This window comes from Hyperoodon ampullatus, assembly GCF_949752795.1.
Source record: "Hyperoodon ampullatus genome assembly, chromosome: 18".
Lineage (NCBI taxonomy): Eukaryota > Metazoa > Chordata > Mammalia > Artiodactyla > Ziphiidae > Hyperoodon > Hyperoodon ampullatus.
Window position 1 is genome coordinate 39,411,767 of NC_136931.1, and position 23,502 is coordinate 39,435,268.

The 23,502-nt window shown below is 48.7% G+C and overlaps 1 pseudogene across 1 annotated transcript in view; it reads right to left on the reverse strand.

Moving 5' to 3' along the window:
• Window positions 1–3,851: 3,851 nt before the first annotated feature.
• The window catches only part of LOC307065868 (zinc finger protein 541-like), a 60,117-nt pseudogene continuing 40,466 nt past the window's right edge, over window positions 3,852–23,502 (reverse strand). Inside the window, exons 3-15 of the transcript in view lie at window positions 21,303–23,175; window positions 19,506–19,564; window positions 19,135–19,294; window positions 18,811–18,977; window positions 17,612–17,936; window positions 11,343–11,406; window positions 10,606–10,748; window positions 10,062–10,165; window positions 8,747–8,822; window positions 8,099–8,187; window positions 4,447–4,587; window positions 4,081–4,262; window positions 3,852–3,963 (exon numbers count right to left, since the gene is read on the reverse strand). The product of the transcript in view is annotated as a zinc finger protein 541-like (transcript). The remainder of the gene's footprint in view (window positions 3,964–4,080; window positions 4,263–4,446; window positions 4,588–8,098; window positions 8,188–8,746; window positions 8,823–10,061; window positions 10,166–10,605; window positions 10,749–11,342; window positions 11,407–17,611; window positions 17,937–18,810; window positions 18,978–19,134; window positions 19,295–19,505; window positions 19,565–21,302; window positions 23,176–23,502) is intronic.

The window sequence follows — 23,502 nt, forward strand, 5'->3', positions numbered from 1 at the left end:
TGCCTTCTATGAAGGTCCTGGGGTAAGTGGCCCGGGGGCTCGGGGAAGGCCGTGGGCTCCAGGCATCACCCAAGTCGCCTGTGGTGGCAGCCAGTGGGGGAGGGGAGAAGGGGTCACACTCGTCCCCTGAGGCACTTTGCCGGGAGGGGGGCAGGGGGCAGCCACTGAGGGGCAGTGTGGGGTGGAGGTGAGGCTGGAGCTGCTGGACCCCCAGCTGTGCCCTCCGGCCCCTCAGAGAAGGAGGTGTGGTCCTGAGTCCCTGGCCTTGGAGGGCAGCTGCTACAGAGCTGGAACAGAGGCAGAGGCTGGCTCTGGAGTTCACAGTGGGCAGGGCGGGGGCGCTGGGGGGTCCTGTCCCGGCCCAGCCATGGGTGGGGTGTGTGACCTGGGGGAAGGGGATCGACTGCTGTGGACCTCAGTCTCCACCTGGAAGATGAAGGCAGGGGTGATGAGCAAAGCCCAGAGCGGGGAACACAGTGGACTTTTATTGAGCACCTACTGTGTGCCGGGCCCACTACTCAGTGCCAGTCGTCCCTCCCTCTTCTTCCTCTTCTGTGGCCTCTCCCCTCCCCGCTTCGCTCCCCATCCCTCCCCCTCCTTTTTCCTCCTCCCCCCTCTTCTCTCTCCCTCCCACTCCCCCCTCCTCCCTCTTCATTAACATAACTATCAGTTACCAAATACCTCTCATATGCCAGGCCCTTTACAGTAATTTTTATTTAGTCCTCACAACAACCACAGTAACATTCCAAATAATTTATCTGGCATAATATAAATGACTAAATCCAGAACCCAACAAATACACATTATGTTCATGTTATTATATTTACGGACAGTAACAATGTGCATTATTCTTACCCGTGCCATCCTCTTAATGCCCATAACGTCCTGGTCAGGTTCTCAGCACCTCCTGTACGTGACGTCAGTGAACGTCACGACTGTCCTAGGAGGCGGGTTTGGTTATGGCCATTTAGCGGTTAGGAACTCAGAACTGCCTGGTCCTTGGTTGGGGGCTGAGCCGGAGCCCCATCCTGCCAGGCACTGCCCTCCACTCAGCAGCAGGGTGACCCCTTTCCCCGGTCTGGGAGGAAAGGAGGGAGCAGTGCCCACCTCACTGAGCTGTTATTAACGACAACAAGGACAGTAATAATGACGGTAACAACGATAGATGATGTTTCTCGCGTGCCAGCCAAGAGCCACGTACTGCTCTGAGCCCTCCACTAGGATTAACTCAGAATCTTTCAAACTACAGGTGATGTTATTTTTTTTTAATTTTATTTATTTTATTTTTGGCTGCGTTGGGTCTTCATTGCTGTGCGTGGGCTTTCTCTAGTTGCAGAGAGTGGGGGCTACTCTTTATTGCAGTGTGCGGGCTTCTCGTTGCAGTGGCTTCTCTTGTTGCAGAGCATGGGCTCTAGGCTTGCGGGCTTCAGTAGTTGTGGCTTGCGGGCGCTAGAGCGCAGGCTCACTAGTGGCGCATGGGCTTAGTTGCTCCGCGGTATGTGGGATCTTCCCGGACCAGGGCTTGAACCCGTGTCCCCTGCATTGGCAGGCAATTCTTAACCACTGTGCCACCAGGGAAGCCCCCGAACTACAGGTTTTGATCCATTGCCTGGTCAAGTATCAGTGGGTTTTCCATGCCCTTGGCATAATTATTACTTGTGGAATATTGGCTCCAAAATGCATGTATAGATTACACACTCGTGTCCTGGATTGCCATCCCAGAAAGCATTTAAGAAACATCAGGTTCGGGACTTCCTTGGTGGTGCAGTGGTTGGGAGTCTGCCTGCCGATGCAGGGCCCTGGTCTGGGAAGATCCCACATGTCGCAGAGCAACTAGGCCCGTAAGCCACAACTACTGAGCCTGCGCATCTGGAGCTTGTGCTCCGCAACGAGAGGCCGTGAGGGTGACAGGCCCGCGCACCGCGATGAAGAGTGGCCCCCGCTCGCCGCAACTAGAGAAAGCCCTCGCACAGAAACGAAGACCCAACACAGCAAAACAACAACAACAACAACAAAAAGTTAAAGGGTATTAAAAACAAACAAACAAACCAGATATATGTGGGTAGGCATTTTCCATCCCAGTTACAGAATGAGAAAACTGAGACTCAAACAGGGAAAATGACTTGCCCAAGGTGGCAAAGAAGGAAGAAGAGCCAGGCTGTAGATTCTGGTTCATCTGATGCCAGAGTCCTTTCCCCAACCACAGTGCCCGCACCGCTTCCAACTCAACTTCCTCCTCTGCTCCTCCTCCCTCCCCGTCTTTTCAGATGTACTGAGCTGCAACCTGGCCCTTCTGTGAAGCCTCCTGACACCACCGTTTGTCCTGCTCCTCTAGACAGTCCCTCCGAAGGCAGCACACAGTTACAGACACAATCACGCCTTTAAGCCATCAATCCTCTGATGTGTCCCTCTTCCTCATCTCAGTTAATAGCATCTACTCAGTTGCTCAAACCCCAACCTGCCCTGCCAACCTCGATCTGTCCTTTTCCTTACCAGCTCTCCCTGTGACGTGTGACCCATCAGCAAGTCTGAATCTACTTCTAACGTGATCCCTAATCCTTGCGCTTCTGGCCTCTTCACTGCTACTCCAGCCCAGGCCACCATCTCCGCTGAGAGCCTTCCAGCTACGCTCCAGGATTCCCGTCTTGCCGCCCACGGCCCCCACACAGCAGCTAGAGCTTTGCACAACCTACCCTGGTTCCCGTGGCAGAGTCTGTGCTTTGCCACACCGTGGCCTGGAAGTGGGTCTCAGCCTCAGCAGCCTCCTCAGTGTGGCGTCCCACCCCCGTGCCATCCACCTGCCAGCATCTGCCACTCCGTCACTCCCTCGCACATGGCCCCCTGCTGTACGTTCCTCATGTCACTTTGTGGTGGACACAAGGTCTGACTCCCCAGTGGCCATTTCTGCTTGCTCTTCTTTTCCTGGCAAATGGGATTCCAGTTTGGATCGGGTGACAACAAATTTGAGGGAACACACTGGTTCTCCTCAGTCCTGGAACTGGGGAGAACCAGGGGGGAACACAACTTATGCTTTTGTCCTGGAAACAAATCTTGAGGGTCCGGGATAACGGTGGCCACTTCCCTTTCCACTGCCAGGGATCAGTTTAGAAAGAGCACTGGCTACAGTTCTGGCCGAGGAGACGTGAGGGGCGTTCTGTTGGGCGCTGCTACAAGCTTTCCTCACTTTTAAAAAGGGGAACAAGGAAGAGAGGGAGCTGCTCTCTGCCCTGCACCCTCCTAAGGTTTGGGTGCTCGGCGTAGAAGAGGGGATTCTTGCTGCTGCTGCTGCAGCCGACTTGCAGGTGCTGGCCACTGCTGGCAGGCCTTGACTTCACCGTGGAGCCACTGGCACCACCACGTGTCCTGAGAGCTTAAACCTATGCTGACTCCTCTGTTATTACGGCCATAAGCATATGCACTATAGATATCTAAACTCACCTCTTTGCTGCTTTATCACTACCTTCCCGCTCCTAAAATGTAAGCTCTGTGAGGGGAGGGGCCTGTCCCTCTATCACTATTTCCCCATCACGTGGACTGGGCATTGTCTGGCATAGCTACAGTAGGTGCTTGATAAATGCTGGGTGCATTAACGTATGAGGCTCCTCCAGGGCAGGGACTCAGTTCACTCGTCACTGTGGCTTCTGGGAGCGGCAGGGGCTCAAAAGCCTTTGCTGGATCAACAGGCAGGGAAGCCAGAAGACAGCTGATTAACAAACCAATTTAATAATATATACAAGGGAAAACGTACGAAAACAATCTAACAAAGGAGACGCAACAGGGCTGGAAGTGCCCATCCCACCTAGCTGCCCACGCAGAGGGCCGATGCCAGCCCCTAGCTCGTCCTCTTCCTCCTAGAGTTGGAAGGGCTCCACGGGCCACCTTGCCCTGACGGTGGGATCCACGTGGTCCTGAAGGCGGTGCCACTTCATGTGGGCATTCCGACCCTTGATGTTGCCAAACACCCTGAGGAGGCACCAGAGGACACAGGGGTCAGAGCAGGGGAAGGCGGGTAGCCCTGAGGGGGGCACCCAAGAGCGCTGAGGGCAGGCGGTGTGGGAGCATCCAGGGAAAGGGCGGTACCTCTCACACTCCCGGCAGGGAAAGAAGCCCTGGCCCTTGCTGCTCCCCGGCAGCTCAGGGGTCCGCTTCGAGCCGGTGTTTGGGCTGGAGTTGGGGATGGACTCCCTCCTGTAACTCTCAGTAGTCCTCTGTAATTCGGGGGTTGGACGGTGGCTGGGTTTCCTCCGAGGGCTACGAGTGACCTGCACAGGGGGCAGAGGTGATGAAAGGGTGCTGACCGCCCCGCCACCCTTCTAAGGGAGAAGCAGGTGTCCAGAGCGTCCAGACGTCGCGGGGTGCACCACCCCCACCGCCACCCAGCTTGGATGGGCACCGGGCATCCAGATCCGTGCTGAACTCTTGAAGCCCTACCCCGAGACCCTCTACCTTCGCTTCTGTCCTGTCTGCTTCACCCAGCTCTCTCTTGACCCTCTTTTTTGGCACTGGGGCTCGGCCGCGGTCAGAATCGATCATTATTTTCTGAGTGTAGTAGTACTCGACACACTGGGCTACTGTTTTAGTCTGGACCTAGTGGAGGAAGACAGAAGCCGGCTAAGGACAGTGCCTCAGGAGCAGCAGTGAGGATGGCGTTGACGCCCTAAATCCCCTCCCCATGGGGCCAGCTGCCACTTTTTGAAAGCCCTCCTGAAACGTCTCTCCCCTATGGCTTGGTATGCTCCTCTGCTACGGGGGACAGAGAATCACAAAGTCCTCCTGGGGATGAAGGAGTTCAGAGAGAAGCCACCAGAGTCAACACCATCTAAGCTCTGCACGCTCTGAGCAACAAGGCTGGCCCAGGAAGGCTTCTCTCCAGGAAAACGCACACAAAGGTACACACGAGGACGCTCACTGTGACATCATGTGGAGCCACATGTCTACCGACTGGGACTAATTAAAGCAGAGTGTCCTTACGTGGTGGATACCTCATAGCCTTATGCGACAGCTAGGCAGAGCCCTCCAAAAAACTGAAGAGGAAGGAATACTTCCCAACTCAGTCCGTAAGTTCAACATTTCTCTGATACCAAAGCCAGACAAAGATATTACAAGGAAACAAGACTACAGACCAATGTCCCTCATGAACATAGATGAAAAATTTTAAACAAAACTTTAACAAACAGAATCCAACAATATATATATATATATATATATATATATATATATATATATATATATATGTATATATAAAAAGGACAATATACCATGACTAAGTGGAGCTCATCCCAGAAACGTGAGGTTGGTTTAACAATCTAAAATCAATGTAATTCATCATATTAAACTTAAAAAAGAGAAATTATATGAGCATCTTGATAGGTGCAGAAAAAGCATTTGATACAATCCAATGTCCATTCCTGATGTAAACTCTCAGCACAATAGGAATAGAAGGAACTTCTCTTCAACCTGATAAATGATACCTACAAAATCCCTACAGCTATCGGTGGAGTGGTTTCCCCTCAAATATCATGAAAAAGGCAAGGATTTCCACTCTCACCACTTCTACTCTATACTGTACTGGTGGTTCTAGAGTGCAAAAAGGCAAGACAAAAAGTAAAGGCATCCAGGTTGGAAAGGAAGAAATAAAAGTGTCTTTATTTACAGATGATAGGCCGGTCTATGTAGAAAATTCAGTGGAATCCACAAAGAAGTTACCAAAACTAGTAAGTTCGTTTGGCAACATTTATAGAACAGAAGATCAATAGAAAAATCAATTTTATTCCTATACATACTAGCAACAAACCATTGGAAACTGAAAAAAGAACTCTATAACATCATAAAAAACACAAGTACGGGGCTTCCCTGGTGGCGCAGTGGTTGAGAGTCCGCCTGCCGATGCAAGGGACACGAGTTCGTTCCCCCGTCCTGGAGGATCCCACGTGCCATGGAGCGGCGGGGCCCGTGAGCCATGGCCGCTGGGCCTGCGCGTCCGGAGCCTGTGCTCCGCGGCGGGAGAGGCCACAATGGTGAGAGGCCCACGTACCGCAAAAAAACACCCCAACAAAACCAAAAAAACCAAGCCCTTGGGAATAAATCTGACAAAAAGTATGCAACAACTGTACACTAAAAACTTCAAAACATTGCTGAAAAATTAAAGATTGAAATAGAGAGATATACCCTGTTCACGAGTCAGAAGACTCAATATTGTTAAGGTAACAACTCTCCCCAGTTGACCTATAGAGTCAAAAACAGTACCAATCAAGTTCCTAGCAGGAATTTTTATTTTGAAATTGACAAGTTATTTCTAAAATTCATAGGGAAATAAAAAGGATCTAGAATACAAAAAATAACTTTGAAAAAGAATAACAAAGTTGAAGGACTATCATTTTCTGATTTCAAGACTTAGAATAAAGCTACAGTAATAAAGACAGTATGGGAATAGCTTAATAAAAGACAAACAGATCAATGGAACAGAATACAGGGTCCAGAAGTAGATGCATATATATATGGCCAACTGATATTTAACAAAGGTACAAAAGCAACTGAGTGGAGAAAGTATGGTCTTTCCAATAAAAGGTATTGAAACAATAAATATCCATATACAAAAAATGAACTCACCTCGCACCCCATACAAAAATAAACTTAAAATGGATCATAAATCTAGAAATAAAACCTAAAACTATAAAACCAACAGAAGAAAACATAGGGGAAAATCTTTGTGACTTTGGGTTAGGCAAAGATTTCTTAGATAGAACACGAGAAGCACAGTCTATAAAAGAGAAACTAGCAAGTTAGGCTTAAGCAAAATTTAAAACTTTTCTTCAAAAGACACTGTTAGAAGACTGACAATTGGCATATTAGGAGAAAATATTTCCAAAGCATATATCTGGATAAAGGACTGGTGTTTAGAGCAAAATAAGAATTCCTACAGGTCAATAAAAACACAGACACACCAATAAAAACAGAGGCAAAAGATATGAACAGACAGCTCACCAGAGAAGGTGCACATATAGCAAAAAAACACAAAGACGCTCAGCATCATTAGTCATTAGGAAAATGGAGTCAGATGCTACTGTACACTCATTAGAATGGCTAAAATTAAAGAGACATAGCATACCAAGTGTCGACGAGGGTGTGGAGCAACTGGACCTTTCATAACCTGCTGGTGGGAATGGGAAGTGGTATAGCCACTTTGGAAAACAGTTTGGAAGTTTTTTAAATAGTTATACATCTACTATAAGTTACCCTCATTCCCCTCCTAGGTATTTATAATCCCACCCCCATCTCTGCAAAAAAAACAAAGAACCCAGTACATGTCCGTACAAAGACTTGTACGTGAATGTTTTCAGCAGCTTTATCTGTAGTCATCAGTAACTGGAAACTGCCAACAGGTGGATGATTAAATTAACGGTGGTCCGTCCACACAGTGCTATACTCCTCAACAATAAAGGGATGAACAATGGGTACACACGACAACATGGATGAATCTCAAAATCATTAGGTTGAGTGTAAGAAGCCAGACAAAGCAAATCACATGCTGTATGATTATTCCATTTATATAAACCTCTAGAAAATGCAAACGAATTTAGAGTGACAGAAAGTAGACAAGAGTTGACTAGGGACCCGGGTGGCAGGAAGGAAGGGTTGCAAAGGGGCAGGAGGGAACTTTTGGGGGTGACAGATATTCTCATTATCTTGATCATGGTGGTGGTCTTACAAGTGTATAAATATGTCAAAAACATTAAATCTTACACTTTGTGTAATTTTGCGTACATAAAGTTAAAAAAAGCAAAATAATCAGCAGGATATTAATTATATGATGTCATCCTTCTTTGAGAAAGTGCACATAGGTGTGTAAAATCCGTATGGGCAGTAAATACCTGTCAGGTTATCAATCAGAAGTGGGATTGTGGGGAGGGGCCTGGAGGGCTTTATTTTGAACATGGGATTCATTTCTGTACTGTTTGAGGTTGTTCAAAGCAATGGCATTTCAGTTGTCAACTGTTCACAGCATGAGCAGAGTATCGCCACTGACAGGCCCTGCAGTTCTAGCGCCTCGGTCCTGTGAAAGCGCCTTGTCTACACCAGCCTGCCATGTTTGCCTTACCATCTTGTGTATCAAGTAGAAGTCCTTCTTGTAGGCACAGAACGCCTTCTTAAAGAGCCTCTTCTCCATGGAGGTCCAGATGTCCGAACCTATTGGAGAAACAGCCAAGAGGAGGAAGGATGTTTCTCCTTCTGGGACCACAGCCACAGCTGAAGTGCAGACTCTCCCCCTTTTTCAGGCCACTGAGTGCCAATTATATGCCAAGATTTCTGCTAAGCCCCTTACTTGCTTTATCTCACACAATCCTCACAAAAACCTTAGCAGGTAGGGGCTATTATCATCCCCACTTAACAGGTGCAGCAACTTGAGGCTTTCTCTGGTTAAGAGACTTGCCAAGGGTAGGCATGGGCCCATGGTTGCCTGACTCCAACGCTGGAGTGCTCAGATGCGGAACCTGAGCCCACCCCAACCTGGCACCCCCCTTCTGGCCAGGAAGAGCCCACGAGGGAACCAGTGGAAAGGGGAAGGTTGGATCCAACTAGACAACAGCACCCACTGAGTCCCCCAGAGAGGACGGGCCCTTCTGGGAGGGCAGGTGTAGGCCCCAAGAGAACTCTGGGAGGCACGTGCGAGAGCTTGCCATGGAAACTGACTGGCTCGCAGGGGCCTCAGCCAGGCCAAAACCACGTGGGCAGCCACGCTCGTTACCTGTGTAGTGATAGTTGGCGAGAGGGTGAGTCCGTGGCTTCTGGGGTCCTCTCAGTAAGAGGGTCTCCAGGGCAACCTGGAACGAGAGGAGTGGTGGGCAACTCTCTGAGGGAGGGAAGGTGAGGTAGAGGCCCGCCTTCATTCTTTCATTCATTCAGAAAATATGTGCAGCCCTCCCTAAAGCCACCCCTACCCCAGGGCGACTCAAAGTGTGGTCGGTCTGTGGACCGGCCACCAGCTGTCAACCACTTGGGACACATTGCCTACAGCACTAAGCGGACTGTTGAGTGCAGCTGATGTTACCTTTTTCATAGCAAGATTTACATGATGATGAAACAGTGTGTGGACTTATTCTGGCACAGGCTCCTTATTTCTTCAGGGAGCAGCATTTGGAGTGGCACTGCCCCCGCCCTAACCCATGTTATGGTCCTCATAGCACTAATCATTATCTATCACTTTTAAAAAATGTATTTCATGTGTTCACTCTCCTAAAATGTAAGCCCTGCAAAGAGAGGGCATTTGTCTTGCTCAACAGCGTAACCCCGGTCAGGACTAGCTATGCAGTTTGCAGGACCCAGCGCAAAATGGAAACACGGGGCCCTGTGCTCAGAAACTATTAAGAATTTCAAGATGGTGGCAGCAGAGCATTAAACCAAGAATGGGCCCCTGAGCTGGCCCCAGCCTGATACCATGACAGCACCAGGTATCAGGAGGACCCAGTAAATGTGTGCTGATTACTCTGCTGAGCACCCACCACGTGCCAGCCACTGCCTCTCAGCTTGAGAAAAAGCACCATGTAGCCCTGACGCTTGGGTCTCCAACTCGGGTGACGTGACTTCCTCTCCCACTACACACACAGTTGGACTTCTTCATTTTCTAAACTTCAGGATTGTGAGGAGGGTCCTTGGAGGAGGCAGAGGCATTTCTGTTGCATCAGAGGTTTTCATTCACCATTCTTAATCAAAAAGTCACTGTTCAGTAAATAAACCAGATTAATGCAGGCCCTGAGTTGGTTCTGCTAGGCACGCCTCCCCAGTGCCGCGCTGAGATGAGGTAACGCTGGAGGAACCCTGGTGCTCTGCTGTCACCCCAGATAAATAACTGATTGAGCCCGTATGTGTGCAATTCCCCTACGTTCAAAAGGACACCACCAATCCCAAAGCGACCAGGGAGAAGGGTGGGTGGCCAGGCTTTGGTTCTCGTGAGCTGCAAAGCCCCAAGTAGAAGGCACGTGTCTTGCGCCTAGAGCCCCTGGCCTTAAGAGAGCAGGGAGCGTTCCACAGCTCCTCTGAGCCCACCCTCGCCTGCACCTCACCTGGATGTTGCCTTGGGCTTCATGCAGACAGTGCAGAGCGAGCTCCATGTTGGTGCCCCCGCCCGGCATCACGCTGGAGCAGGCCACGTTGCAGAGCTCGGTCACTGTTTCCAGCAGGCAGCCCGGCAGCGGGAAGGAGAGGAGACACAGAGGGTCAGCAAGTGCCAGAGAGGAAACCTCCCCAACAGCACAGATGGGGTGGGGGGCTCCTGTCACCATCTCTCTCACCTCTCAGTTACAAGCAGGCTGAGGGAAGGGAGGGACAAGGAGGACGGGCAGAAACCCTGCTCCTGGCACCTGCTCCGGATGGCCTGCCCAGCTACTGGGTGAGAGGAGAGGTGGGGCAAGGGACTGCTACTGGGTGAGAGGAGAGGTGGGGCAAGGGACTGCAGCACAGCAAAGCAGTCCTGCGCTGAAGGCCAGCTCTGCCCACCCCACCCCCGCCTGTGGATCACTGTTTCTTGGTCAAGGTGAGAACTGGGAGGAGAAACCCCTTGGACACGGGGGAGGGCCCTCGGGAACCTGGCCCCAAAGTCTCAGCCACCTCTATCCTGCGTCTTCGGGTTGGTCATCACATCTCCCCATGGCTTCCAGACCAGAGTAGCTACATGCTCGTCACTTCCAGCCAGTGATCTGTCCTGGAGCTCTGGGATGTCAGCCTGAAACCGGCTTCCTATGTTGATGTGTCTGAAATGAGGCCACACACACGGACATAAAAGACATATGTGTGTGACCAAGATGGGAAATACAAGAGAGATGTGCGGTGAGCCCTGCTCAGCAGGGCTGTGGAACCCACCTTTTGGCCATCTCTCAGACACAGGGAGTGCTCATCAGCCCAGTAGACACGCGCAGGTATTCCAGAGACCTCTTGAGGGATACTTCCTTCCTTCCTCCAATTGGCTTTATCGCCAGATTTCTGGCTTCAGGCGTTTGGGGTCTAGGACAGGGGAGGTATGTGCTGATACCTGGCATTCTTCTGTATCCAAGGTAACATCCAAGCTACAAAACAGTATCTCACTGCGCCATCACCAATTCTATCTAGAACCCCAGGGTGCTGGGCATTCTGTCCCCAGAGATCCAACTATGGTATGTCTGGACAGAAGGAATATTGGGGAAACACCTGGAAAAATCCACCACTTCTCTCCTAGAGAGGTTGTGGGTCTAGACCTGACTTTCCCGTGATGAAGGCTCCCTTGGGAAAAACCGACACTGGAATGCAAGGAGGGTAAAAGCATCCCCACATTGCAAGGACCCTCAGGTTCTAAGTCTGTTCCAACTCACGGTTCAGTGCTGATCTTGCTGTTGTCCTTCACCACACTGATGCCAAAAGAGCCGTGCATGTGATCTGGAAAACACCCAAAGAAGAGCCTCAAGAAGACTGGCTACAACTGACCCATGTGGCCTTTTTTGCCTGCCTTTCCAGAGCAGCTAAAAGCAGGCTCTTCAAGATTGCATGGTATACACACACTACTGTATATAAAATAGATAATCACAAGGACCTACTGTATAGCACAGGGAACTATACTCAATGCTCTGTAATAACCTATATGGGAAAAGAATCTAAAAAAGAATAGATATGTGAATATGTATAACAAAATCACTTTGCTGTATACCTGAAACTAACACATTGTAAATCAACTCTAATCCAATATAAAATTGAAAATTAGAAAAAAAAGATTGCATGGTATGGAGTTTCCTCAAACATTAAAAGTAGAACTACCATATCATGCAGCAAACCCACTTCTGGGTATTCATCCAAAAGAACTGCAATCAAGACCTCAAAAAGATATCTGATCTCCCATGTTCACTCCAGCACCATTCATAATAGCCAAGATGTGGAAACCTAAATGTCCACTGACAGATGAGCACATAAAGGAAATGTGACATAAACATACAATGAAATACCATTTAGCCTTAAAAGGAAATTCTGCATTTCAACAACATGGATGACCATTGAGGACATTATACTAATTGACATAAGCCAGTCACAGAAAGAGAAATACTGCATGACTCCCCTTATATAACGTATCTGAAGTAGTTCAATTCACATTGATAGAATCAAAGAGTGGAATAGGGGTTACCAGGGGTTGGGGCAGTTGGAAATGGGAGGTTACTAATCAATGGGCATAAAGTTTCAATTAATCAAGCTCTAGAAATCTGTATAACGTACCTATAGTCCACAATACTGTATTGCACACTTAAATATTTGTTAAAAGGGCAGATCACAGATTAACTGTTCACATCACAATAAAATAAAATAAAAAGATTGCATGGAAGGGGGATAAGACTTCTGAAAAAGTAGAGTAAGGAACTCGGCAAAACAAATTTACTGACAAAAATAATTTTTTAAAAAAAAGGAACAGTAAGCTAAAGTTTCTGCAAGTTGTCCTAAAGGCATACAGCATTTTAAGAAATACCCATTCAAGAAAATCTACTAAATCTTGGTAAGAACAGTGAGAGTCTGTGGCACTGGAGCCATGGCCCACTCCCTTACCCACCTAGCCCCCAGCTCTATGTAATGGAAACTCTACCCAGGTAGGTGCAGCCAAGGAGATGGGGGCTTCTTCTTCCCCTGGCTCCCATGCTTAAGGAATTAAAGTAAGATAAAATAAAAATTTCTCATCAAAGATAAAATGCCATCAAGAGATGGAAATTATTTTTTAAAAAGAAACAAATGTGGACTTCCCTGGCGGTCCAGTGGTTAAGACTCCACGCTTCCACTGCAGCGAGCATGGGTTTGATCCCTAGTCGAGGAAGTAAGATCCTGCATGCTGTGCAATGCAGCCAAAAAAAAAGAGAACCAAATGGAAATAATTCAGGGGTTAAAAAAGTACAATAACCAAAATAAGGCTCAACAGTAGATCTGAGCTGGCAGAAGAAATGATCAGCAAACCTGAAGATAGAACAATGGAGACTATGAAATCTGAAGAGAGAGAAAAAAATATAGGAAAGTGAAGAGAGCCTCAGAGAAATGTGAGATGTCATTAAATGCAACAATATATATGTAGTGGGAGTACCAGAAAGAGGGGAGAAAGGGACAGAATATTTGAAGTATTAATGGCTGAAAATTTCCCAACGTTGATGAAAAACAATATGTATATCCAGCAAACTCTACAAACTCCAAGAAAGATTAAACACAAAGAGCTCTACATCCAGACATAACATAGGCAAAATGTGGAAAGCAAAAATAAAGACAAGATCTTGAAAGCAAAAAGGGAAAAACAATTTGTTACATACAAGGGCACTACAGTAAAATTAACAGCTAACTTCTTAACAGAAACGATGTAGGTTACAAGGCAATGGGATAATATATTCAAATTACTGAAAGTAAATAAGTGTTAACCAAGTATCTTATATTCAGCAAATTATCTTGCAAAAATGAAGGTAAAATAAAGACACTCCCAGATAAATAAAAACTGAGGATACCTGTTGCTGGCAGACCTGTCTTACAAGAAGTATTAAAGGTGAAATATTATTCAGCCCGCAAAATGGAACAAAGTACTGATACATACTGCAACGTGGATGAAACCTAAAAACATCATGCTAACTAAAAGAAGGCATTCATAAAGGACCACATACTGTATGATTCCACTCATAGGAAATATGCAGAATAGCCACATCGATAGAGACAAAGTAGATTAGTCGTTACCCGTGGCTGGGGATGGGGAGGATGGAAAGGAGGGACTGCTAATAAGTACAGGGCTTCTTTTGGGGATGATGAAAATTTCTAAAAACTGATGGTAGTGATGGCTGCACAGCTCTGTGAATATACTAAAAACCATTGAATTCTATACTTTAAAGGGATGAATTGTATGGTATGTGAATTATATATCCCTAATAAAAATAAATACTAAAGAAAGATCTTCAGATTGAAAGCAAATGACATCAGATGGTAACTTGAATCCAAACCAAAAAAAAAAAAAAAAAAGCGCTAGTAAATATGGGTAACTATAAAAATCACTATGATTACATATTTCTTTTCTTAATGGCCGTAAAAATAACTGCATAAAACAATATGTATTGTGGGCCTGTAACATACAGAAATATAATATATGTGACAGTAACTGCACAAGGAGCACAGCTGCATTGGAGTAAAGGAATATCACCTCAGACAGTAACTCAAATCCACAAGAATAAATGAAGAGATCAGAAATGGTAAATAAGAAGGTTAATATAACAACCTCTATAAATCATGCTTGCTTTCCTTTATTCTCTCAGTGTTTTTACACGAAATAAAATTATATAAAGCAATAAACATGACCAGTTAGGTATTACTGGGTCTCTCACATATAATAGCAAAAGAGTTAGAAGGAATAGAGCTAGATAGGAGCAGTGTTTCTATATTTCACTGTTAATGAGTTATTACACATCCTAACAGATTCTGATAAGACATATATTTTAAGTCCTAGAGCAACCACTAAGAAATGACTAAGAAAAACTGAAAAATTAACAGAATTAAAATGTTACACTAGAAAATACTCTCTTAATACAAAAGAAAGCAGGAAAGGAGGAACAGAGGGAGAAAAAGACATGTAACATATAGAAAATAGAAAGCAAAATGGCAGATGTAAATCCAACCATATCAATATAACAGTAAACAAGAATGGATTAAACAAACCAAGCCAAAAGGCAGAGTTTCTAAGACTGGATAAAAAAACACATGATCCAACTAATGGTGTCTAGAGGTAACATGCTTTATTTTCAAAGACACAAATAGGCTGAAAATAAACGAAGAGAAAAATATATACCAAGAAAACAACAACCAAAGAAGAGAATGGAATGACTATACTAATGTCAGGCCCATTAGACTTTAAAACAAAAAAATATTACCAGAGATAATGATAAAATTATAGTAGTAATGACAAATGAAGTCACAATCACATCCTAATGGTAAAAGGTCAAGCCGTGAGGAAGATGTGACAATTACAAACATATACACACCTAAAAACAGAACCCCAAAATACACCAAGCAACAAACGACAGAACTGAAGGATGAAATAAACCATTAAAAAATAACAGTTGGAGATTTCAATACTTTCAACAGTGGATAGGGCAGCTAGGCGGAAGATCAACAAGGAAATTGAAACTAACTAGACAAAACAGACAAAATACAGCATTCCACCAAACATCAGTAGAATACATTCTTCTCAAACTCACATGGCACATTCTTCAAGACAGACCGGATTCTAGCCCATATAACATGCCTCAATAAATTTTAAATTTTAAAATAAATTTAAGGGAATTCCCTGGCGGTCCAGTCATTAGGACTCCACGCTTCCGCTGCAGGGGGCATGGGTTTGATCCCTGGTGGGGGAACTAAGATCCTGCAAACCGCACAGCACAGCCAAAATAAATAAATAAATAAATAAATAAAATTAAATTGAAAGAGAAACAAAGTATGTTCTCTGACCACAAGAGAATTAGATTACAAATCAATAAAAGGCAGCAATTTGGAAAATTCACAAATATGTGAAAATTAAGCAACACACTCTTTAATAATCAGTGTATTAAACAAGAAGTGGAATGATTAATTAGAAAATACTTTAGCTGAATGAATATAAAAACACAACATACTAAAACTTACAAAATGTAGCTAAAGCAATGTTCAGAAGGAAATCTATAGCTGTAAAATGTCTGTATTAAAAAAGAAGAAATATCTCAAATTATTTATGGTCAACAGACTTTCCACAAAGGTAGCAAGACAGGGTTTCCCTGGTGGCGCAGTGGTGGAGAGTCTGCCTGCCGATGCAGGGGACATGGGTTCGTGCCCCGGTCTGGGAAGATCCCATATGCCGCGGAGCGGCTGGGCCCGTGAGCCATGGCCACTGAGCCTGCGCGTCCGGAGCCTGTGCTCCGCAACGGGAGAGGCCACAACAGTGAGAGGCCCGCGTACAGCAAAACAAAACAAAACAAGGTACGGAGACAATTCAATGAGAAAAGAAGAGTATTTTCTAGTGCTAGAAGAACTGATACATACATGCAAAAGAATGAATTTGGACTCCTACCTCATACAGTATATAAAAGTTAACTAAAGATTGATCGCAGGCCTAAGAATAAGTTGGACTTCATCAAACTTAAAAACTTGTGTACTGCAAACCATATCACAAATAAAATGAAAAGACAACCCACAAAATGGGAGAGAATTGGCAAATCATATATCTGATAAGGGGCTTGCATGCAGACTATATAAGGAACTGAGACAACTCAATAATAAAAGGATAAGAATTCAATTTAAAAAATGGGCAAAGGATCCGAATAGACATTTCTCCCGAGAAGATATACAAATGGATAATAAGCACATGGAAAGATGCTCAACATCATTAGCCATCAGGGAAATGTAAATCAAAACCACAATGAGGGGGCTTCCCTGGTGGCGCAGTGGTTGTGTGTCCGCCTGCTGATGCAGGGGATGCAGCTTCGTGCCCCGGTCCGGGAGGATCCCGCGAGCCGCGGAGCGGCTGGGCCCGTGAGCCATGGCTGCTGAGCCTGTGTATCCGGAGCCTGTGCTCCGCAACGGGTGAGACCACAAACAGTGAGAGGCCCACGTACTGCAAAACAAACAAACACCCCAGAATGAGCTACCACTTTACACCCACTAGGATGGGTGTAATAAAAAAGATAGCTAAGAAGTGTGAGCAAGGATGTGGAGAAACTGGAACTTTCATACAATGCTGGTGGAAATTTAAACTGACCCAGCCATTTTGGAAAACAGTCTGGCAGTTCCTTAAACGGTTAGACATAGTTACCCTTTGACCCAGCAATTCCACTCTGAGTTATATACCCAAGAGAAATGAGGACTTATGTCCAACAAAAACTTACACATAAATGTTCTTAACAGCACTATTTGCAATAGCCAAAGGACACAAACAACCCAAATGCTCGTCAACTGATGAATGGATAAATAAAATGTTGTCTATCCAGAGGATGGAATATCATTCATCCATAAAAAGAAATGAAGCACTGATGCATACTACAACATGAACCTTGACAACATTATTCTAAGTGAACAAACTAGACATAGAATGACACGTATTTTACGATTCCAATTACATGAAATGTCCAGAATAGGGAGACCCATAGAAAAGGTAGGTTGGTACACTGGTGGTTGCCCAGGGCTGAGGAGTTGGGGGCTACAGGGCCTGTGTGTAACCGCTCGTGGATATAATCTTCTAGGGTGATGAAAGTGCTCTAGAATTAGATTGTGGGATGGGTGTAGAATCCTAAGAATACACTAAAAAAACAGTGTACCCTTTAAATGGGTGATTCATGTGGCATGTGAATTATACCTCAATAAAGCTGTTTAAACAATTACTCGAAAGGGCAGGCAGAAGGGTGGTTAGGCTAAATGGCGTCTATTTTCTTTCTGGCTACAAAGTTATAAGCACCTAGAAGGTTGCTGGTCCCAGATGGTCCTGGGATAGTTCTGAACAGCAACGGGACCCCCAGAGCAGACCCAGGCATAGGCCAGAGAGAATGGCTGCACCAAATTCTACAGGGGGCGGGGGTCTGACCCTCCGCAGGCCTATCATGGGGTGATCAAGCTCACTCACCAAGCATGGCGCTGATGAGCCTGTCGGGACGGGCCCGGGCAGATGTGGAATAGAGAGTGTTGAAATACAGCCAAGAGCCCTCCTGGATGGGGCTGAGCATCGGGGGCGGCGTGTAGGGAGGGCACTGGGACAGTCCCTTCAGGAGGCGGTCCACCAGGAACACGGGCGAGCACAGGTAAATCTGGCGGCATCCTCCCGGGCCCGGCTCCCCAGACATGGAGGGCGGAGGAGGGATGAGCAGTGCCTTGGGCCGGAGGAGCTTCTTCCGCTTCCTGTGTTGGCTGCTCTCCTTGCTGTCTCTCTCTTCCCCGTCCTTCTCCTGTCGCTGGAGAAGAAGAGACTTCAGAAACACGGGGGTCACCTGAGGCCACCGGCCCCACAGCTCAGACCACAAGATGGCCTGATAGTGGGAAAGGGTACTGACCAGCCAGATGCACACCCAGCATGGCCGTGCAAACAGTCCTCAGCGCAGGAAGCCGGGCAGGGCCACCACGCCTGAGCCAGACTCCAGACCCTAAGCCGGGCGACATTTGACGCTGGGGCCTTCTCAGGCACCCACAACCCCCAAGGAGAGGCCCTCACTCAGACCATTTTGGAAACTCATGTCCGTTGTTAAAGTGACTGGCACTTAAAGTGTGGGGGCCAGACGGATGCAACAGCATGAGAAAAGGAAAACCTGTTGCCCTCAAAATGACAGCAGCTCCTGGGAGACAAACAGTGGGCTCCATGCATCCCGTACCCGAGTCCAGCATGGACTTCTCCAGGTGGGGTCTTCCAGCACAGGCTGAAGAGACGACGGCTTGACCTTGCTACACTCTCTCTTACCTCCACGCAATCTCCCCTCCTCTCTGCCCATCTTACCCCTCCTCATCCTCCAGCTCTCAGCTGCAACACCCCCTTCCTCAGGCAGGGTCTCTGGTGCCCTCAGGGCTCCCACAGCTCACTCTCCCAGCGTCAGAGTCTGGGGATGGGTCTATCTACTCCGCTGGGCTGCTAGCCCCAGGAAACGGGGACAGGCCTGTTGTGGTCGCTGCAGTGTCCCCAGCCCTGCCCAGCACAGGGCCAGACACAAGGAAGTTCACTGGAGGTTGAATGGATGAATGAACACGCAAATCAAGCTCTTCTGGAGTCAGGATTTGGGGGCTTTTCTCACAACTCCCACTGGCAGCTGGAAAGCAGCTGGAAGAAAGTGCACCCACCTTGCTCCCAGGGGGATGGTTCGCTGGAGCCACTGGCACCGACACAGGGACCACCAAAGGGGCTGGGGTCATGTTGTCCAAGGACTTCCTGGCTCTCGGGGAACTCTGCCTGTCCCCCTCCGGCCTCAGCACCTGTCTTGGTGGCTTGCAAACTCCATGCCACATACCTACACACAGAGCAGAGCCAGCCCTTTAACAGACACAGTAGGTAGGGAGCAAGGGGCCCCTCCAGAGCAGCACAGCCCTGACTCCCGGACCCCAGCCAGGCTCCCCGCAGGAGGACGGCTCCATCCTGAGATGAATGGCAGCTTGGCGCCCCTTCACCTGCGGCTCCTGCTTCCCTCGAGGTGACGGCCATTGGTCGCTGTGAAAACACATGTGGCTGCTCAGCCCTCTCTTGGTATAAAACATCTGGCTGCAATTCTTGCAGACGTAAGTGCTCCTTGGCTCTGCCCAGTCTGTGGGACCACCATTGTGCTGGTTCCTGTGGGGAAGAAAGGGAGAATGGAACTCCGTCCCCAAACACTGATCCTCTGACAGACAGCTTTGGAAGAACCCTAAAGAAATGGAGATGATGCCCCCGATTCTCCGTGGCCTGGTGCTCGCCCCTTCAGGAGTGAAGCATCCAGAGCTCGCTCACCCAGGGCCAGCACATCAAAGCCACCAGAGGACTCCCGAGGGGCTTCTGAACTTACCAGCCACCCGCCATGTTCTCCTCCTTCATCGGGTGGGGGAGCCGGTAGATATTTCCACCCTGAAGACGAATATACATCTGAGCCAACATATCAGAAATGAGATGCAAGAGTGAAAACTATAAGTCTTGGAAGAAAACACGGGTATAATTCTTGGTGACCCTGGAGTAAACAGTGGTTTCTTGGATGACTCCAAAACCAAACAAAAGACAGATGTATTGGACTTCATCAAAACTTACAACTTCTGTGCTTCAAAGGACATCATCAAGAAGTGAAAAGACAGAATAAGAGAAAAAAGTTGCAAATCATGTATCTGATAAGGGACTATGTAGATTTATGTATCTGTGATGCATAATGAACTCTCACAGCTCAAAAATGAAATCACAACCCAATTTAAAAATGGGCAAAGAGTCTGAATAGACACTTACCCAAAGAGGATATACAAATGGCCATTAAAAGATGCTCAGGATTATTAGCCATCGGGGAAATGCAAATTAAACCATAATGAGATTATAATTTCCCACCCACTAAGGTGAACCAACTGCACAATAACAAGTGTTGGTGAGGATGCAGAGAATCTGGAGGCCTCTTACACTCTCGGTAGGGATATAAAACAGCACAGCATTTTGGAAAAGTCTGGCACTTCCTCCAATAGAATTACCGTAGAGCCCAGCAATTCCACTCCTATGTATTTCCCAAGAGAAATGAAAACATATGTCTAAACAATAATCTGTACACAAATGTTCATAGCAGCGTGTATTCACAATGGCCAAGAAGGGAAAACAACCCAAATATCTATCAGCTGATGAATGGATAAATAAAATATGGTGTATCCATACAATGGACAAGTTACCAGTGATAAAAAGGACTGAACTTCTGACCTGTGCTACAGCACAGAGGAGCTCTGAGGACATCATGTGAAGTGAAAGAAGCAAAAGACACAAAAGGCCACGCAGCGTTATGATTCCAATCACATGAAGTGTCCAGAATAGGCAAATCCATGGAGACAGAAGGTAGATGCATGGTTGCCAGGGGCTGGGAGGGATGGAGAGATTGCGGGTGACAACCAAGGGTGTGGGGTTTCTTTCTGCGGTGATGAAAGTGTTTTGGCAAAGAGTGGCGATGGGTGCATGACCTTGTAAACAGACTAAAAACCACTGGACGGTGCACTTCAAGATGGCGAATTAGAAGGCACGTGAATATTAAAGCTATTAAAAAAAAAGAGGAGGAGGTAGCTGTGGTGTGACAGGAAGGATGCTGGACCTCGGAACATCACGAAGAGACATGGCCGAGCTCTCTGCGCCCAGGACCTCGTGGGCACGATGTGGGAGGACCCAAGCTGCTCCACAAGGGCGGACCGGCGCCAGGCCTGCAGCAGGGGCCAAGTCGGACTTGTGGACCTGTGATTCACAACCAGAATAGACACAGCATTTCACGTACAAATATCAAGGGCAAAGGAGCTCTGCCTTTACATGCTCTGAAGAAGAGAAGGAGGCAAATCCAAAAGGAAGCGAAAGGCAGAAAGAAAGCAAATAGAAAAAGTTTAGTGAAGAAACATGACGCAAAGTGTCTCTGACAACTCTAAAGCCCTGTTCTGTTTTGTGCGTGTGTGTTGCAGGGCGGAGGGTGATGGGAGGAACCATCACCCCTCTGGACCTTCAATCCCCCCTCTGTAAACAAACTGCATCTGACGATTCGCTGAGGTTATATACAGTGCCTGGACAAGTCAGAAACACGGACACAGGTAAGGACGAGACTCTGCCTCCCGCATGGTTAGGTCCCGTGAGAGGGCCCTGGTACCTGGATCCTGTTGAATATCGTCAGCTTGGACTTGGAGTCCCAGGGGGCATCCGCTGGAGGCCTGGCTGACGACGAGAACGAGGCCATGGCTACCTGGGTTGGAGAAGCCGCACAGCACATATCCATTTTTACCTTCTCCTTCTGGAAGCCTGAAAAGCGCTGGGCCCTGGAGTTGCCAGAGGAGAGCCTGTAGCCTCCGCCCCAGGAGCAGGCCGGGCCCTCTCCACCTTTTGTGGCCCCGGAAGCCGTGCCATTCTCAGCCTGGGCCTGCTTCCCTGGGAGGTGGGCTCTGGATGGCTCCTCCCCTCCTAACTGGGTCTGACGCAGGCTCCCGGGGGAGATGTCCCCCAGGTCCAAGGTCCCTTTCGAGGATCTCAACTGCTTCGCCAGAGAGGAGATGTCTGGGTTCCCAGGAGGGTCCAGGGACGACGCTGTGAGGGCAGGTGGAGCAGCAGCCACTTTTGGTCTTCCCTTTGTGTCCTGCCTCACGCTGCTGGGGGAGGCCTCTGTGGGGAAAGAGGGTGTGGATATTCTCCTGCGGGCTAGGGATCCCTCTGGCTCTGGGTTCACGGGGCCAGCATGGAGAGAGTCAACAGTGGGCGCCATAGGTGGGGGCTGCTGTGGCCACGGCCCCTGCAGTGACTTCAGGGCAACTTGCTTGCCGTCGGGTGTGGGAAGCTGGGAGGAGGCGGCGGCCACCTGGGTGTGGGAGAAGATCCGCTGGGACTTGGTGATCATCTGGAACACCTGCATCTGCTCGTGGCTCACCAGAGACTCCTGAGGCTTCAGGAACAGCTGCCGGAAGAGCGGCGTGGCATCCGACGGGAGGCCGCTGGACTTTGGGCCGTTCTGGGGTCCAGGCTCACCAGGGTTCTGCCACGAGAAGGAGTCGCAGTCGAACTTGCTCTTCTTGGAAGCCCAGGAGTCCTCTTCCCGGCTCGTGCTGGCATATCTGGGGTCACTCGAGGCTTCCATCGGTGCCTTCAGGAGCGTGGGAGGAAAAGGCGGCGTGTCCTCCACACCGGTGCCCCAGCTGGGTGAGGGCTCCCCCGCAGGGGAGTCGCTGCTGAGCCCGGGGCAGGCCCGGAGCCCTCCTGGGACGGCACTGCAGAGGGCTTGTGGACGACAAACATACTGTTTCCTTAGCTCTTAGGGCAGCCCGACAGGTTTCGGAGCCACTGGAAACTGTGGTCTGATGGCTGGGAACTGGCGGGGACAGTCTGGCCACGGAACAGAGGCAGGCAGGCAGGCAGGGGAGCGCCCTCAGGCCAGCCCTCCAGGGATGATGGGGGCTGGAGCAGCAGCAGCTCCGGCTCGGCTCGGCTGGGTCGGGGCCGCTGTTCTCCGCTGCATGCGAGTGGACGGCCGTGAACACGTCCGTGCCCGGCTCCTTCCGTGGGGGCCAGGGCTCCTCGGGAACCTCAGTGCCCAGGGCTCCTGGGGCCGCCGGGGTGCTGGCTGGGCCGCAGAAGGAGGACCTGACGAGGGCAGGGAGGAACAGGCCGTGATCCTCCCTTAGCCGCTGTCTGAAGGCCCTCCTGCGGCTGGCCTGGGAGAAGGGATCTTCTGGCAGACGATGCTGTTCCCGATACAGCGCAGGAGGTCTCGGTTGGGCAAGAGGGAGCTAGGGGATGGGGCTTCCGGGGGCACCAGGGACCACAGGCTCGCGGGTGCGGGCTGGTTGACAAACTCGTGCGTGTGGGGTGAGTTCCCGCAGGGCTCCTCCTCCGGGGGGGCCTCCTTGAGGATGCACAGGCCGTGCTGGACCTCATAGTGCCGGCGCACGGAGCGGTAGTCGCAGTAGCTCTTGCTGCAGCCCTGCTCAATGCACACAAAGGGCTTGGTCTTCTGGTGGGTGAGCATGTGCCCGGTCCTGGAATCACATGAGGAGAAAGTTAGTGGGTGGCTCACCCACTGCAGGAACCCAGGCGTGTCCCCAGGGGGCAGCAGCATCGCAACTCAGAAACTGTGCTCAGACCCTATGAGGAAAGACCCCTGCTACGGCCAAAGCCGTCTGGAAGGGGGAGCTCTTGCCCTCACCCCTAAGCAAACCCCTAATCTGAGATTAAAAAAATCAGTGGGAGCCAAGTCACAGTTCCCCAAAGTGGGTTCCTAAGGAACACCAGTCTCCAGAGTTGCTCCCTGAGGACTTGGGCTCAGCTGGCAAATAAGTTTGGGAAAAACACTGTTTACTTCTTGG